Source organism: Manis javanica, chromosome 9, assembly GCF_040802235.1.
Source record: "Manis javanica isolate MJ-LG chromosome 9, MJ_LKY, whole genome shotgun sequence".
NCBI classification, from domain to species: Eukaryota; Metazoa; Chordata; class Mammalia; order Pholidota; family Manidae; genus Manis; species Manis javanica.
Window position 1 is genome coordinate 3,122,778 of NC_133164.1, and position 16,591 is coordinate 3,139,368.

General features: G+C 40.5%; 1 protein-coding gene across 6 annotated transcripts in view; it reads right to left on the minus strand.

The window, feature by feature from the left end:
* Positions 1-16,591, minus strand: part of MYO16 (myosin XVI) — a 513,550-nt gene that overhangs the window by 9,162 nt on the left and 487,797 nt on the right. The gene's annotated exons all lie outside the window — the stretch shown is intronic.

Genomic DNA, 16,591 nt, shown 5'->3' on the forward strand with positions numbered 1-16,591 from the left:
CCATCTTTCAATCAACAACCAAGAGCTTTCTATACTTCCTTGATAAGAAAAAATTTGACTGATGTTTGCAATAATCAACTAATGCTCAGAATAAACTCTTTCATTGAGAGATCCCATGAAACTTTATTTCCTATTACGGAGATTAATAGGTATTGGGTAAAACCTAATTGGTATATAAGGAGAGCTGCCACAAGGGCATAAATGAGATGCTAAAATATTAACATTATTGATCTTCATTAAAAAAAAGAATTTTCACAGGTTATCTCTTAAATGAAGGTTAAAATTCTGTGTAAGGATGTATGTAGTCACCACCTTCAACATAATGAAGGTCCGAGGGCTTTTTAAAATTATGAGCTGTGAGCCGACAGCAGACCAGACAAGGACCAGAAGTCCTGACGATGTTTAATCTGTTTTATTTAGATTTATTAAATTTATTTGATGGTGACACACAAGAATCTTATTTGTCACAGAAAGAACTTTAATATTTTAGAAAACAAATGCAGCTATGAATGTTAAATGTTAGTCAAGTAAAAGATACACAATAAAAGTATTTCTTTTCAGAAAAAGAATAAATGACTCTGGGGATTAGGGGTACAGCTGGAGATGTGAGCTTGGAGTCAGTTGGCGTCACCCCAGGTTTCATTTCCCTGATCTGCTTGTTGGCCACAGGATGCCGTTCTGGTGTCTTTTAACTTCAAGCTTGTTTACCAAGCTTGGAAAGATTTATCTCCACAATAAGTCACCACTCCAAATAGCTAGTCACTTATTTATTTCCTCTCTGGCATGTTTTATATTACAGTATTTATACACAATATCATATCTTTCAGAATCAAGATAGCAAGTGCTCTAACTGTAAAAATAAGAAGTGCTCCACACCCAGGAGCCTCGGGGTGTCCACACTGCCCCGCCTCTGGGCTCCACACGCGCGACAAATGCCCAGCTTGCAAAGGAACTTCTAGGCATGCAAAGGACAGAGCTTCTCAACATGCTGTGTGGCATGGAGATGCAGTGGCTCAAAAAGGAGCAGTCTTTCAAAAATCTGCTTCTTATTTTTGTTTTAACCATTTACCTGGGGAAGGAGGCTCTGTGCAGGAGGGTCTAGAGGGACTTCACAGAGGTAACTTCTGATCTGACTTGAATGATGAGATGGTTCCCAGTTGAAAAGGGGGAAAGGACAGGTGGAGAAAGGCATTTCCGCACGACCTGATGGTGACAAGTGCCAGGACTGACACTGAACTTCAGTCTTTTACAGAGAATCACAAGCTCATGAGGACTTCGACTCTGCTTTGAGCACAGCTGGTATGGCGGAGAAGCTGGAGTCGGAGTGCTGGACTGGAAGCCGACTGTGCCATTCGGCAGCTGTGGAGCCAGCAAGCCTATCAGCCTGCTCACATGTAAAGGGGGGTCATGGCAATGATCTCCCCAAAAGGACGGGTGAGGGTTGCAATAAATAACATGTGTGGGCTACTTAAAAGAATGCCTTAAAAAAGCAGTGAATGCCCTATAAATGTGGCCTGTTGGGTTTTGTCTTTGTTAGCTCTGTGACTTGAGAAAAACCCTAAACATTGCTGAAATATCACTATCCCATGATTCAATCAGATAATGTTAAATGAAAGCACTTCTCACAGTTTATGGCCCTATATAAATGTAACATAGTCTATTCCTCATAAACAAGAAGCTCTCAATATACTGAGCAGCAACACACTGGATTTATAGCACGACTGTGATTTACACATGATTGAAAACAATAGGTAGTTACACAGGGGGAATGCAAAGTCCAGAGGTTTTTCGATTTTAGAAATGAGATAAAAAGGGTATGAACAGATTGTCGTGAGTAATTTGGACAACCGCTAAATGTGATGTTTCTGAAATTGGGATTTGTATGTGCATTTCTAGGGGCCCTCAAGTTCCTTGGATAAGCTAAAACTGTTCGCAATTTTATTTTCATATCTTTTCAAAAGTAATGCAATCAGCGTGCTTTAGAGCATTTGCATACCTACTTTTTAAGCTAGTGCTCAGCAAGAATCCACTTTCTGCCTTCGTATTTCATTTACAAGTAGAATGACCCAAGTAATAGTATTTATATAGCTGCAGGTTACTGAGAAAAGAATAGATGAATTTACTATGCAAATAAGGCATTGTCCTCCAAGAAAAAGCGGTGATATTAGAACGTAGGGTGCCTCAAAGGTTGTCAGTCAGATCGTATAGAAGAAAGTGGGACAGTCTTGGGTTAGCCAATGGCATAAGATGGTAGAAATGTACGGAAGTTCATGCCTTCTGAGTCAGTACCATGTTCACATCTTGATTAGCAATTTCACTTTGAGAAAAATCATACCCAGCATGAATGTAAATTAAAAATTTTTGCTTTTGTGGGCTTTTGTTTTACTGAATTTGTAAAGCCAGGCAGTACTACTCAGCAGCCCCAGGTGGGCTGCGCTTAAGAGAAGGGCAGCATTATTAATTTGCACCCTTCTGTCAGTTTAGACCACTTGAAATGTGGCCTGGGTTGCACCTGTAGCTCCCCACACCCCCAGCCTAATTGTTCTCCTTTCTGCTCTTAAGGAGGGATTCCAGGAAGGAGAAGCTAAGCCATCGACACGCGGTAAATAAGCATGCCTGTGAACACACCATTCCAAGATGCCAGCACGTGTGAAGAGATACATGGGTGATCGCCTTCCGAACTCATTTCCCCACAGGCTGGAATACTCAGTCTCCAGCAAGCAACCTTCCTTTCAGCAAGTTTTTAACAAGCAGATTCCTTCATGTAAACAGTAATCCTTAGAAAGTAGTGCAACTGGAGACACGGGCAATTACTTCAACAACTCCATAGAGGGTTACAAAAATGGTTTTATTCTGCTACTGAGAAAATCTTGCTGATTTGAGATTTAGAGGTTCAAGACATGAATCTAGTTTCCATTTCCCTACCTGGACTCCTAAAGGATTTTGTGTCTTCTTCTAACATTCAGAAGATATCAGTTAGATGTGAAGACAGCATTTGGATAAAGGGTATAAAGACTGAGTTCACACAAGTTCTCTGTATAAAGGTGGACATTTGTCATTAGTTTGTTGACTTTCAGGGGTCAAAAACCACTAAACCTTTCACAACCTAGAGGGAAACATAATATGGTGTAAAAGCTTAATGGGGTCTATTACTTACATACCTATTTATTAATTTTCAATAGTTTCCTATTGTATCATTAATAGAGTTCTATGAGATAAATTAATTAAAAAATGAGATATAAATTTCCTTCACTTCCTGTAGATATGCATTTCTATGAATAATATTAATACATGTAGATTAATCATTTGCTGCTGATTTTTACCTTAAGTCTTCCCCTTCTGGGTTAAAAATAGCCTTTGTTAAATAATTCATATGTAAAATCATGTTGCTGTTCATTTGTCACAGAATTGATTTTTCTATTGACTATTCACCCAAAGGTGAAAAGAGGCATTTACTGACATTTATGTAAATTAAAAGAAGGAATCGCCTTGGCTGACTGAATAGTGAATATTAGTATTTCAAATGCAAATCCTATTTCCACTTGATGCTAACAAGATGCTAGAGGGGAAAAAAAACATTAAAAAATGAGATTTGAAGATCAGTTAGTAAAACTGAAGTCTACCTCAATAGATTCTAAAAATGTGGCACAAAATAACACGTGATTCAAATAAGTCTTTGACTAAAGGGTTGCATATTTCCATATTTCTGAAAAAAATCAAGAAAATGATCTGAAAGCAAAAACACCATTTTTGGTTTAGGCAGAAAAGAGTTGATCCTTCCTAATTCAGAAGTAGTCATTTATAAAGCAGTCCAATCAAGTTCATTTCTGCTATTTTGTTTCCTCTGTAATATTATATTGCAATATGATCAACACAACAAAAAGTAGTATTATATTGTCCATTTCAATGTCTTTGAAATGGACACTTACTTGCATTTTTGGAAAACTGTGAGAGAGAATTTAGGAGTATACTGCACATTACGTGATATAACTAGTTTGTGTCACTTTAGGACGTGGATTTTGCATGAGCTCAGGTCTCTGACCTCAGTTCACTAAAAAACAATGGGAGTATCAGTACATGTGTCTAGTAGATCGTAGCAAAAATTGATAACATATATTTAGCATATATTTAGAGTATGACATTACAGTAATGGGGTTCAAACCCAGGGAAGATACAGGAAACCATAGATCTATTATATTAGAAACATAGGAAGTAAGAGTATTACAATTTTTTAAAACATTTTTATTGGAATTACATGACTCACCTGTAAACACCAGGAGGTATTACTGAAGACAGTTAATCTACCAGATTTTATCTCCTCAAGAACAGATGTGCTCATGTAGTTTGCCTTTCAAACATGTTCAATGCCGCCACCTTGCCCGGGCCAAAACAATCACATCCACATACCTGAGCACATTATAGAAAATTCCTGTATTTTCTGGCCGCACTAATTATTCTGGATTCATCATGACCCATTCTTACGTGGCCTCTACCTGCCAGTCCAATGAGATGTGACCAAACGCACTCTGCAATTCTACTGAGCTTCTCTACAGCAGTCCCAGATTCTATGCCCAAATAGAGAATCCTCTGAGGTTTCCAAGGCCCATTTCTAACATCATCTTCATGATATTATGTTCTATTCTTTAGGCATTTCCATGTTATTATCTTAGTAGATTCTTAAAACCATGTGAAATAAGCAGGTTAAGTATTATTAGCCTCATTTCATCAATGTTGAAGCTCATCTTTTTAAAGCCCAAGCTCACTTTGCTAGCGCAAGTCGTAGAGTCAGATTGCATATTCATGTACATGGAGTTCCGTCAACCTTCTTAGGTACTCATCAGTTACTTTGCCTTCCAAGAAGTTTTCCTTGTCCGTTTATCAATTCACATGTGTGCTTAACATGATTATGAAATGGATGCTACTATGATTGGTTTTATAAGATGTAGAAAGAATCACAAAATATGACTTGCTCCCTGAAGGGGCTTCCGTTCCAACTGAGCAACAAGACATAAAAGCTGAAGAGTTAGATGAATAAAGATGCTTCAACAGGACACGAAGGCAAAAATGTGATGAAGCAACAGCATTGGTGACTAATAAATCATATGCTTAATCACAGTTATTGGAATACAGAGGACATGTGACTCATGTCAAGGCAGTTTGGCCAAGAAATTCATATCAAATGTGGGCTTTGTTCTGGATTAAAAGGATGAATAGTCACAAGAGAAGAAAGGACATTTGGGTTGAGTAGTATAAGGAATGGTGTTCTTTCTTCTGTTAATTCCTGCATTTACCATTACAAAAACACAAGAGAGATAAGAGCACCCCTGGATGTGGTACAGACCAGAGAGCTGGCTTTGAGCTAGCAAAAGAGTTGTGAGTCATCAGAAAGGAGGGAAGGCAGGAGGGGTGTGAAAGCCAGGGAGGCAAGGGCCAAAACCGTGGGAGCCAAGCACCCTTCAGCCTCCGGAGAGCAGAGGGTCAAGGAGCATCTTTCCCAACTTGTTCAATTACCCACTGTCTTAACTTAGATTCCGTTTGTAGGACAGTGTACCTTTTAATTTATTGATTTCTCAAAACATTTTTTTTTTCTGGAAACAACCACAATCTGTATGTTATGGTATAAAACATATTTAAATCAGAAAAATCATTTTATGCAAATGGCTGTTAACAAAACTATTAACTTGGTCCAAGGTGATTGAAACAGAAGTCAACTATAATTAGGAAAGGGGCGTCATTGAGCAACTCCATTGGTCATATAATTTACTGCACTGAGGGAGGTGTGTTCTCTGCCATCCACCTTGTTTCTCCCTCCAAATTTAGTCCCAGGCAGGGTAATCCACCCAAGAACTGGAGGTCAGAGTGGCACTTCTTTATAATCATTAAATGCACCAAAAAGGTTTTAAAAGTATTAAAACATTTCTCGGGGTGCCCAGCTTTTATAGGGGATTGGATTGATCCCTGAGGAAAATTAAGTCAATTGATTTTGAGGAACTTCCAAGAGACCAGTTGTTAAGAGTTTTAAGCTTTGGTTTTATGTACATAAGTTATATATGGCTCAGGGAGAGCACCGCTGATCATTATTTTGTGTTAATATGTCTGACAAGCAATATTCCTAAAACTCTGTTATCAGAATATATAACAGGCATGTTTTGTGTTACCCTAAAAGCTACTAAGTAAATGGAAGCTCAACTTCAGTATGATAATTAATAATGCTTAGCAGCAACACATAAAATATTAAGCCAAATAAATGGTGAAGAGGTGTTAGGTTAGCCAAGATGCCACAGCAGGAAAACCACAGTTTCCAGCAGCTTGGCACAAAAGGAGCACATTGCTCACGTGAAGGCCTAATGGGTGTTTCTGACCAGTGGATGGCCTTATGAGTGTGCTCAGCATCCTCCTCGGCCTCACGCATTGCGTGCTCAGCTTTTGGATAGTAAAGGGCATAGCCGATCAGGCAAAGAGGGGTTTGTATGGGTGAAGTTTGGAAGCACTTCCCTCACTATGCCTCTGTCACATGACTACTCCTCACCACAGGGAAGCTGGGAAATGTAGTCTGTGTGCTTAAGACAAGAAATGGATTTGGTGGGCACAGTGTCTGCCACTGTGACCCTGGTGACGACTGCAGTGTCTTTAGATGTAGTCGCGGCAGTCACGCAGGTACAAATGCCAAACAAACAGGAAAAGGAAAACAGATATCAGGAAGGATTAGGAAGGAAAAGAGACAAGATTTTGCCGAAGTAGGAAACATACGAGAGCAAAGCTTTTCAATCAAGACTCCTTTCCAAAAATAGGTAATGAAAATCACCTGCAAGTGTATAAAATTAATTTAAATCCCTGTGGGCTTCAAAATCAAGGCTTTCTTTAAATCACTGACTTCATGACAGTCTTCCCAATATGACAGTTCATCTGCTTTAGAATCTTCTGACAGCGTCAGAAATATGAAATGACAGTTTCAAATAATAACATAACCACAGAAATCAGAGAAGAATCAGGTCTTTAAGGTATATTAAGGTCATAAAATAAACTGCTTTACCAACACTAGCTGATTATGCTTCAGCACAATGGGAAATTTTCTGTTCTTTTTGCCTGAATTTTTATTTCAAAATGTCAGGCCCCATTAGTGTCCAGAGCACATGTTAAGTCAGGAAATAGGGAACCCATATTCTCAGGTATCTCTCTTCCAATTCTGTGTTTCCTTGAGCAGGAACAGAGCTGTCTGTCTACATTGTCCACTTACAGAAAAGGCTAACATTTACCTTTACTTATATTCTGAGCAGAACAGTTTCCAAACCACGTATATGGGTTTGAAGAATGACAATACGACATGGTTATGATTAATATTTTACACTTAGCCTCTGGCTGGATTTAATAATGTAAAAGCCTCCCTTTCCTAGAATTAACACTTGTAATTAATGCTAATTTCAACTTTTCTTCCTTTACACATCCAGCAATATACCGAGTCATGTCACTCGAGCCACAGTGACCATCTTGCGATTCAAGCATGTTCCTGCCTCAGAGCCTTTGCTGCTCCCCCACCTGGAATGCTCTTCCCCAGCATCAGCACGGCCAGCTCCCTGGCGTCTCCGCTCTGTCTTTGCTGAGTGTGGCTTCTGTTGTCCACCTGCCTTGATACTGCAACTCAACTCAACCATCCTCCACAACACTGCGGTTGCCTCCTGCTTATCCTGTTTTATTTTTTATATGTTTTATTTTCTTTTAGTATAAAAGACCTTAGCATTTAATTTCCAATGAGGGCAAGAATGCTTGTTTTGTGGACCGAAGTGCCTAGACCTGTGCCTGGCCCAAGTAGGTACTCAATAAATATTTGTTGAATAAATGAATGAGTAAACCTCTGAAAATTCAATTTTGTGCAATCCACCTTCTTAGAATTCAAAACACTATACATATATTATTATATGCTTTAAGTTGTTTAATAAATTATGCATAAGTAATACATATAATTATACAGTTATATACATTAGAGCCATTTATATCACTCTTATGGACAACATAAGACATTCAGAGTCATTTTCTTTGTATGTGACTTTCATGTAACATGTCTTTTTGAGCCTAATGACTATATAAACTGTGACTTTAATATCCTCCAGTGATAGAACTGCCTGTGACCCTATTTACCAAATATATTGGTGCATTTTTAACATGAGACTGAACTAAAATATTTGAATAAAGTTAGGAAATCTTTAGTCTCTCTTAATTCATTTGAAGCTGCTACTGGTTGACAACTACATTGAATTGACAATTTATTGAGTCGTTTGTGTTTGGAATGCAAAAACTGATTGAGGTGCATTCTTACTATGCTCAAAAGTCCGTCAGGGTCTACAAACAAACACACATACACACACACACACACACACACAATTAAAATACAACAAAGTAAGTCATATAAGAGAGATAAGTTCTCCAGAGTTACAAGAACCAATTTATAGAGGCAACTAAGTAGGCTGGGAAGGGTGCTCAGAGGCGGCCATCAGGAGGAGAGGAATATTAAAAACAAGTCTGGAAGATTTACAGATAAATGCAGAGAACTGTCTGTTTCAGACAACACACTCGGCAGCAGGAGGGAGTTGGAAGCAAGGTAGTATGTCAGGAGAACGATTGTTATCAGCACAGAAAAGTGTAAAATTACATTGCTGATTTACACTACTCTCAAAAATCAAGTCCAGGGTAGCTCAAACTCCTACATGTAGAACACAAGCCTAGACTTTAAAATATCTATGAAGATATCTTACGACAACAGGGTTAGACAGATTTTTCTTTTTGCTGTCTGAATAAGAAAGATTTTCTTGAATAAAACAATATTAGCACAGTCTATAAAGACAAGAGTTAATCAGTCTTGCTATATTAAATTATAAATTTACTTGTGACAAATATAAAAGGTGGGTCAAGATGAAGTAAACCCACTGCAGCCTATTTCTCTCAGTGGTTATAACTCAAACTTTTGGCAAAATACACAAACATCAATCTGAGGACCCAGAACAGTAAATAAAAACAACTGAATTGTGGAAGGGAACCAAAATTTGGAGAATGATGCAGAATAAAGACATGTTCAGAGTAAAGAAAACTAAGAGAATTCTGGACGGCTCTGAATGACCTGCTCAAGGGAGCCCTTCAGGCTGAAGGACGTGATACCAGAAGGTGACTCAGAGCTTCAGGAGCCAAAGAGAGCCACAGAAATAGAAAGTATGGGATAACAAAATGGAGATTTTTCTACATTTGAGCCTGAAACATAAATGACTGGTGAAGGCAAAACTTATATCACTACCTGAGAGAATATATTCAATGTATGTAGATGTAATACATATGACAGCTGTGTAGATATACACAGACATACGTGACAATTATAATGTAAAGGTCCATAGTGGAAGTTAAAAAGAACACTATAGTTGATTGCAAATTGACTGAAAGTTTAGTTGCTAAATCAAACACCAAAAATTATATGCATACAAAGGCATATAGCTGAAATACCAACAGATACACTAAAGTGGAGTACTAAGACATATTCAAATAATTCAAAAGAAAGCATCACAGGAAATCAGAAGAACAAAAATGGTGGTGACATATAGAGAAAAGAAAACAACAAAAACTGATCTAAATTCAATCATAATGATAATTACATTAAATGTAAATGGTCTGAACACAGTAATTGAAATGCAAAGACTATCAAATTGGATAAAAATAAACAAGACTCACCTGTATGCTGTCTATAAAAATCCCATGTTAAATATAGAGACATGAATATGTTAAAAATATAAGGAGGGCTTATATTTGGGAGGGAGGGGAGCATAAACATTTCTCAAATTCGATTGTGGTGATACTTACATAACCCTAAGAACTTAGTATAAAACACTGAATTGTATCCATACATTTCAAAGTGTGGATTGTATGGTATGTGAATTACATCTTAATATAAATATTATATCTTATATAGCTATATCAATTTCGGACAAAGTAGACTTCAGTAAAAGGAATACCATCAGGAATAGAAAAAAAACTGAACAATGATAGACGGAGCTCTTCATCAAGAGGGTGCAATGATCTTACAGGTCTGTCTAAACACCTAACAACAGAGTTTCCAAGTTCCTAAAGCAAAAACTGATAACGCTGAAAGGAAAAGTAGTCGAAGGCACACTTATAGTTGGAGACTTCAGTGCCCATCTCTATGCATTCAATAGATAAAGTAGACAGAAACCACCTAGGATACAGAAGCACTGAAAAACATCTTCAACCAACTTGAAAGCGTAGACATTTCAAGATCACTCCACCCAACCACAGCAGAATATACCTTCTTTTCATGTACAGATGGAAATGTCACAAAGACAGATCATATCCTGGGGTATAAAGTAAATCCTAATAAATTTAAGAAAATTGAAATCATACAAACATATTCTTGGACCATAATGGAATTAAACTAGAAACCAATACCTGAAGGAGATCTGGAAAATCTCCAAATATTTGGAAGGTAAACAGCCTTAGTAAAGAAGAAGTCCAAAAGGAAATTAGAAAACATTTCAAATTAAATGAAAACGGAAGCAAAACTTATCAGAATTTGTAGGATGTAATTCATACAGACACAGATGGAAATTAATAGCATTAAACCCTTTCATTTGAAAAAAAAGGAAGGCATCAAATCAATGATGTGTGCTTGCTGTTCAAGAAACCAGAAATAGAGCAAATGAAACCCAAAGACAGTGAAAGGAAGGAAATGATCAAGAGAATAGAAATGAATGAAACAAAAATAATAGAGGAAATAGATAAAATCTGTAAGCACATAAGCAAAGAATTCACCATGTGGGCAACAAAAAAGGAGCTTCGGCCAGAATATGTAAAGCATCCCTACAAACCATCAGGAAAGCCATGCAAAGCGGTTAGGAGACAGGAAAGAGTGTGTTTGGACTGACGGGTCTGCGGACACATGACCCTCCGTAGCGACTAGGGAAATGTAAAACGAAGCCACTACAGGTCCTTCTGTTTTATAGTTACCACGTAAAAGGACTCGTTAAGCCAAGTGTGTACCAGGAAAATGGGCAACATCCCATTTTAGAGGTGTGCAAATTAATCTGACCACTTTGGGGAGTAATTTGTCAACAGCTGTGGTTGAAAATGAGAATATCCAGAAACCCAGCACTTCCATTTCTAGGGAAACCTCTGGATATTTTTTATAATTATGAGTTGGGGGCATATTCAGTGATTTTCACTGTAGCAGTTTGTAACAGTGATGACTTGGAAACCTGTTTTTGATCGTTTTCCACCCCACTTTGGCAAATTATAAACATGTTGTTTTTAAGAAATGTCATGAATATGTTTATGTAAAGCTTTTTCTAGAAAGAGTTTAAGATGGAGGAGGCATGTTTACACCTAAAATGTGAGTAACTGGTGGGGGCTATTATTGAAGGGAGCTTATGGAGGTGACAGCAGGAAGCTGTGTTAAACCCTGGCTACAGCCTGCTGCTAAGTGTCATCAGAGACGTCCCTGCCCCCGCACCGTCACTGCGCAGGCAGCGTCGTTCCCCTGCACCTCCTGGAGATGCTGGGCCGGGGTTCTCAGGACCATGGGGGGCACTTCCAGCCACGTGCGTGCAGATCTGGGGAACGGCAGTCTGGCTGCCAGCGGCCCTGCTGTTCCCGGGGGCCAGAGGTGGTGGCAGGGGGAGAGACCCACCCTTCCGGATGGGGTGGCTGTCCCTACTGCCCTTCCTCCTCCGGGTGACCTGCTACCCGCTGAGCCCGCGGCAGGAACAGGAGCTGCATGTGCGTGTGCACAGGCGAGGTCTAGCCTTCCTTCCCACCGCCTCCTTGAAGGCTTGACCTTAAGGCTTTTACATCTGACCTCGGGCTAATTCTCAGAATGAAACAACAAAATGAGAGTGACGTGTATCAAAACCGGAAAACAAAAACACCTCCACCACTACGAAAACCAAACAACCCGCGGCGCCATCTGCGGGGTGGCGGGCAGACGTTAAAAGCCTGCGAAGTGGTGGCTATTATTTATGGGCATTTTATGACTCATGGGCACATCCATACTTAGTAAAGTGCAGACACAGAAGGAAGGTTATACACAAAGTTCAGAATGTGATTCACTGGGAAGGGAGAGACAGGCAGGGATTGGAAACCGGAACACATGTTTCTCTAAAAATATGGCGCCAGAGCAAATATGGCAAAATGTGAAGATTACTGACGTTGGGTCACAGTCTAATCGCTGTGCTGTTTCTTCTAAGTTTGTGATGCTCCACAACAAAATATTTTTAAAAATCATATATGTGACATACTTTATCAATATCCCAGGGAAGCAGTGAGCCTTGCTGATTCAATCTAAAATCCTCTATATTTTAGATAGTGTATTCTATGTTGGAATAAGAATTGATATTCAGAATACTGACCAAAACAAAAAAACAAGGGATACTATGATGATAACAGAAAACTTTTTAAAGTACTTACTATATATTACAGGTAACACATTAATACATGGCAGTCATACCTAGCTCTTCTCTTTTTTCATTTCTTTAATCTTAAAAATTGAATTGATTTAATGAATATAGATATTTCTAGCTGACTAGAACTAAACCACATTTTCTTAGTTGCATTGTTACCCCACACCCACTCCAGGCAATAGTGTGGACTTACTGTGGCTTCCCATCTGGAAGGTGAGCAGACAGACAGCGCAAGACCTTTCTCTTTCTTAAACACATTGCCACAATTCTGATATCTCATTTTTTCACTATTTCTTAAAACTGAATTGTCTTTATTGATAATAGTCAATGTCTTCACTGGAAAAAACACTATTCACTTGAATACATTTAGGATGGAACTAGGCTGCAATTGTGTGAAGGAAAATAATACAGATTTGTTTTTATTTTTTATTTTCCAACTTTCTATATATTTACACAGGATATGTCCCTTTTCTGTTGAAAATGCTGCCATTTAGCTCAACCATCAAATTAATTCCCTGCCTTCATTTCTTGGACATATTACGGAAGTCACGAGTGGGTACATACTGACCTCAGCCGTGTCAAATAACTTTCTCTACTAGATCTTCTGTTTGCAGCTTATACATGAAATGCATATATCTTCCCTTTCGAAATGGTATTCTGATTTCTATTTCCTACTACGTGCTTTAGAATTATCCCTTAATGATTAAACTCAATGTGTCTGCATTTCATCTACCAAACTGTTTCCTCTGCATGCCACGATACCTTCCGAGCAGTCCATGAGACAAAGTGAATACTACAGAAGGAAGGCACTGGGTTGACTGAGGACCCTGCAACTCTTCATTTCGTTGATATGTGACATAACAAAGAGGTTTCTTTGATGGCTCAGTAAAACAAGCCACATAACAATTTGCTTCTTGATGTGGATCAATTGTATATTGATCAGGTTATGGCTTTCACTGGCTGCTGTGTTGCAAGTGGAGTAGATATTTATTAAGCTTGTGGGTCAGTTGCCACTATTTGAGACCATCAATGATTTCTTACAATGAATATTTGAATGTAGCAGATATTAATAATAATTCTTTATGCTTTCCATTTTTTTTAAAAGTTTGGCAAGAAATGTGATAAATGCCCACAATGAAAATCAAAGATCATAAACCAAATGATGTTACTGTGGAGAAGGGAGAGTGGAGAGGAATACAAGTGCCATGAAGGGGAAGCTGGTAAGGTTCAAATGAGAATGTAAATGCCAGCAAGTCACACTCCCAAGAAAAAAACAAAACATCTCATTCTTCAACATCAAGTGTAGCGCCCTAAGCTGATGTGCACCTAGCAACAGTATGCCGAGGGCAGGCACTAAGCTTATTTTAACCACCCCTTGCTGCTGCCCTCCTGCCTTCAGGAACCCCTCCTGCGGGTGCATGTGCTTGCTCTATTTATAATCCGTGGGCTTCCTGTGTCAGGTTACCTGGGCGCCTGAGTTCAGCAGAGGATTGCAATCTCAGTAGAAAACACCAAGTCGTTCTGGGTGGGGAGATGCCCTTAGGATTCCGTGTACACCTGAGTCTCTTACCCCCACATTACTTCCAAAGGACTGCATCATGTCAAATAGCACAAACTTTAAAAACGTTATTTTCCATAAAACAGCAAGTAGATAAGTGGCATATTATTTTGGTAAATATCTAATTCCAAAACCAATCTGAAGTGGCTTCTAGAATCTAGGAAATTCCAGATTTGAACTAGGAAGTCTGACACAAAGCCCCTTCAGGGCCAGTATGTGGAATTCCATGATGTCACACATTCATTACTGGTTTTATTCATGCTAAGTGCTGCGGAATGTCAATAATATTGTATCTTGGCTCACAGCATGGACCTATCAAGCCTTCTATCTAAACAGAATAAATGAACAGAGATACACTTGAGATCCAGGTAATGTCTCAGCTTTTCCTAATTTCAAATACTCCAAGTGAAGTTAATTTTTACTGCTGTTATGTGAAGGCATTACATTTTGTGAATTAATAAATGGTGGAATAGAGCACTGACTACATTTTCTATATTCTGTAACTTGAGTGAACAACCCCTATTGATTGGGGCACCATCCTTATTAGAAAACGCTTTGTATCTATGAGAATAAAGGGTTTGTATGCTTTACATAAAAAAAAACACATTTCTTGGGATTAGTGGGACAGTCAGAGTTCTTATTTGCAAGCGGTGGGGACTAACTCCTCACATCTCCCCAGGGAGAAGCTTTACTGGCAGATGGAAGGAGACGTGAAGTCAGAAGGGAAGGTCTGGCAACGGGCAGGAGCCCAGGTGGGCGCAGGACTGGCGGTAAACCTGCGTACAGCCGCTGACACCTGCTGCCACTGGAGTGAGCCTCCACTGCCAGATGTCACCGCCACGGCGACCCTCTTCTTCCCGTCCCTTCCACTGTGTGTCTCTCTCTCCATGATCCATGGCTGACAGATGGACGGAGCCCATCTTGCACATATTTGTCTTGCTCTCAAAGGAGGGGAGGAAGGGGAATCCCCTATATTTTCAGCTCAAACATCAAATTATAAAAACCCTTTATGGTTACTTAGATTTTTGTTTGGACCAAAAATTCTTTAAATTTTACAAAAAAGTTGGATGACTCCCCCATTCCTTTTAATGCATTTTGGTTAAGTTCATTCTCAGAAACAGGATATACTGAAGGACCCCCACCAGTAAGATGGCAAACTTCCGGCTTCTCTTCGGGGTCCTCGGTTCCCGCCGGCGCCACCTGAAGCCCAATCACCTCTCGCCCCCCTCCCAATCCCAGCACCTAGCCAACAGCCACCAGCCCCATAGAAGTGACACCTCAATCAATTCATGCCCCTTCCTATATAACCCAGCACCTTTCCCTAATAAAGCGGAACTCTCCGGTGAATTGCTGCTATGTGTCGCTCCTTTCCTTTCATTGGTGCCGAAACCCGGGAGATGGGACACCCCAACTGGGCCCCGTCTTCCCCCCGACACCAGCAGCAGCTTGCCCTCGTCCTCTTTTTCCGGCGCTGGCTCATCACACTCACCACTCCTCTCTGGCCTTTAGGTAAGTTTTCCCCCCGGAGTGGGCCACTCTTCCCCGAGCTATCGCAGTGCCATTGACCATGATCGTCCGGCAAGGCCCTGACACTCGGGGATGAGGAGGGAACTCTCCCCGCCTCAGGCCTTCACGGCTGCGGCGGACCCTCAGGCCCCTCCTCTGACAGCCATAAATCCCCGCCTCAAGCCTTTACAGCTGCGGCGGACGCTCAGGCCCCTCCTCCGACAGTCATAAACGCATTCACCGTCCCTTCCATCAGTGCTGAAACTTTTTAAGCACAATTTCCCCGGGGTGGGCCACTCTTCTCTGAGCTATTACAGTGCCATTGACCGTGATCATCCGGCAAGGCCCTGACGCTCGGGGATGAGGAGGGAACTCTCCCCGCCTCAGGCCTTCACGGTTGCGGCGGACCCTCAGGCCCCTCCTCCGACAGTCATAAATCCCTGCCTCAGGCCTTCACGGCTGCAGTGGACCCTCAGGCCCCCCCTCCAACAGCCATAAACGAGGTGACTCCTTTGCGGATGAGAACGCTCCCTTTCCCCGCCCCCTCCTCCTTCTGTTCTGTCTGCCAAAAACGCCTAGCGCTAGGTACCTCGTGACTCCGGCACTCTGCCTTCTTAGGGAAGTCTGGGTGATGACCCACACTTCCTAAGAAATTCTGACTCGTATACGAGTTTCCGCAGACCACCAAGGATCATTGGGGACGCCCTTTGTCTCCTTGCGTTCTGCTTCCAGTCTGAGGATCTCCGTTCGTCTTCCCCTGTTTGTCTCCTTCTCTGTCCTTTAGCCATGGGAGCCTCATCCCTCCCTGAAGGTTCACCTCTTGAATGCCTGCTTAAGCATCTGGCTACCCTCTCCCTGACGCCTGATATAAAATCAAAACTTCTCCATAAATATTGCTCCCAAGACTGGCCGACATACCCCCTAGACAATAACAACAAATGGCCCGCAGGGGGAACTCTTGATCCTAACATCACTCGTGATCTTTTTAACTACTGCCAGCGCCTGAAAAAATGGAAGGAGATTCCCTATATCGAAGCTTTCCGCCTCCTCCTCTCCCCGCCCCCTCCCAAGTTCTCCT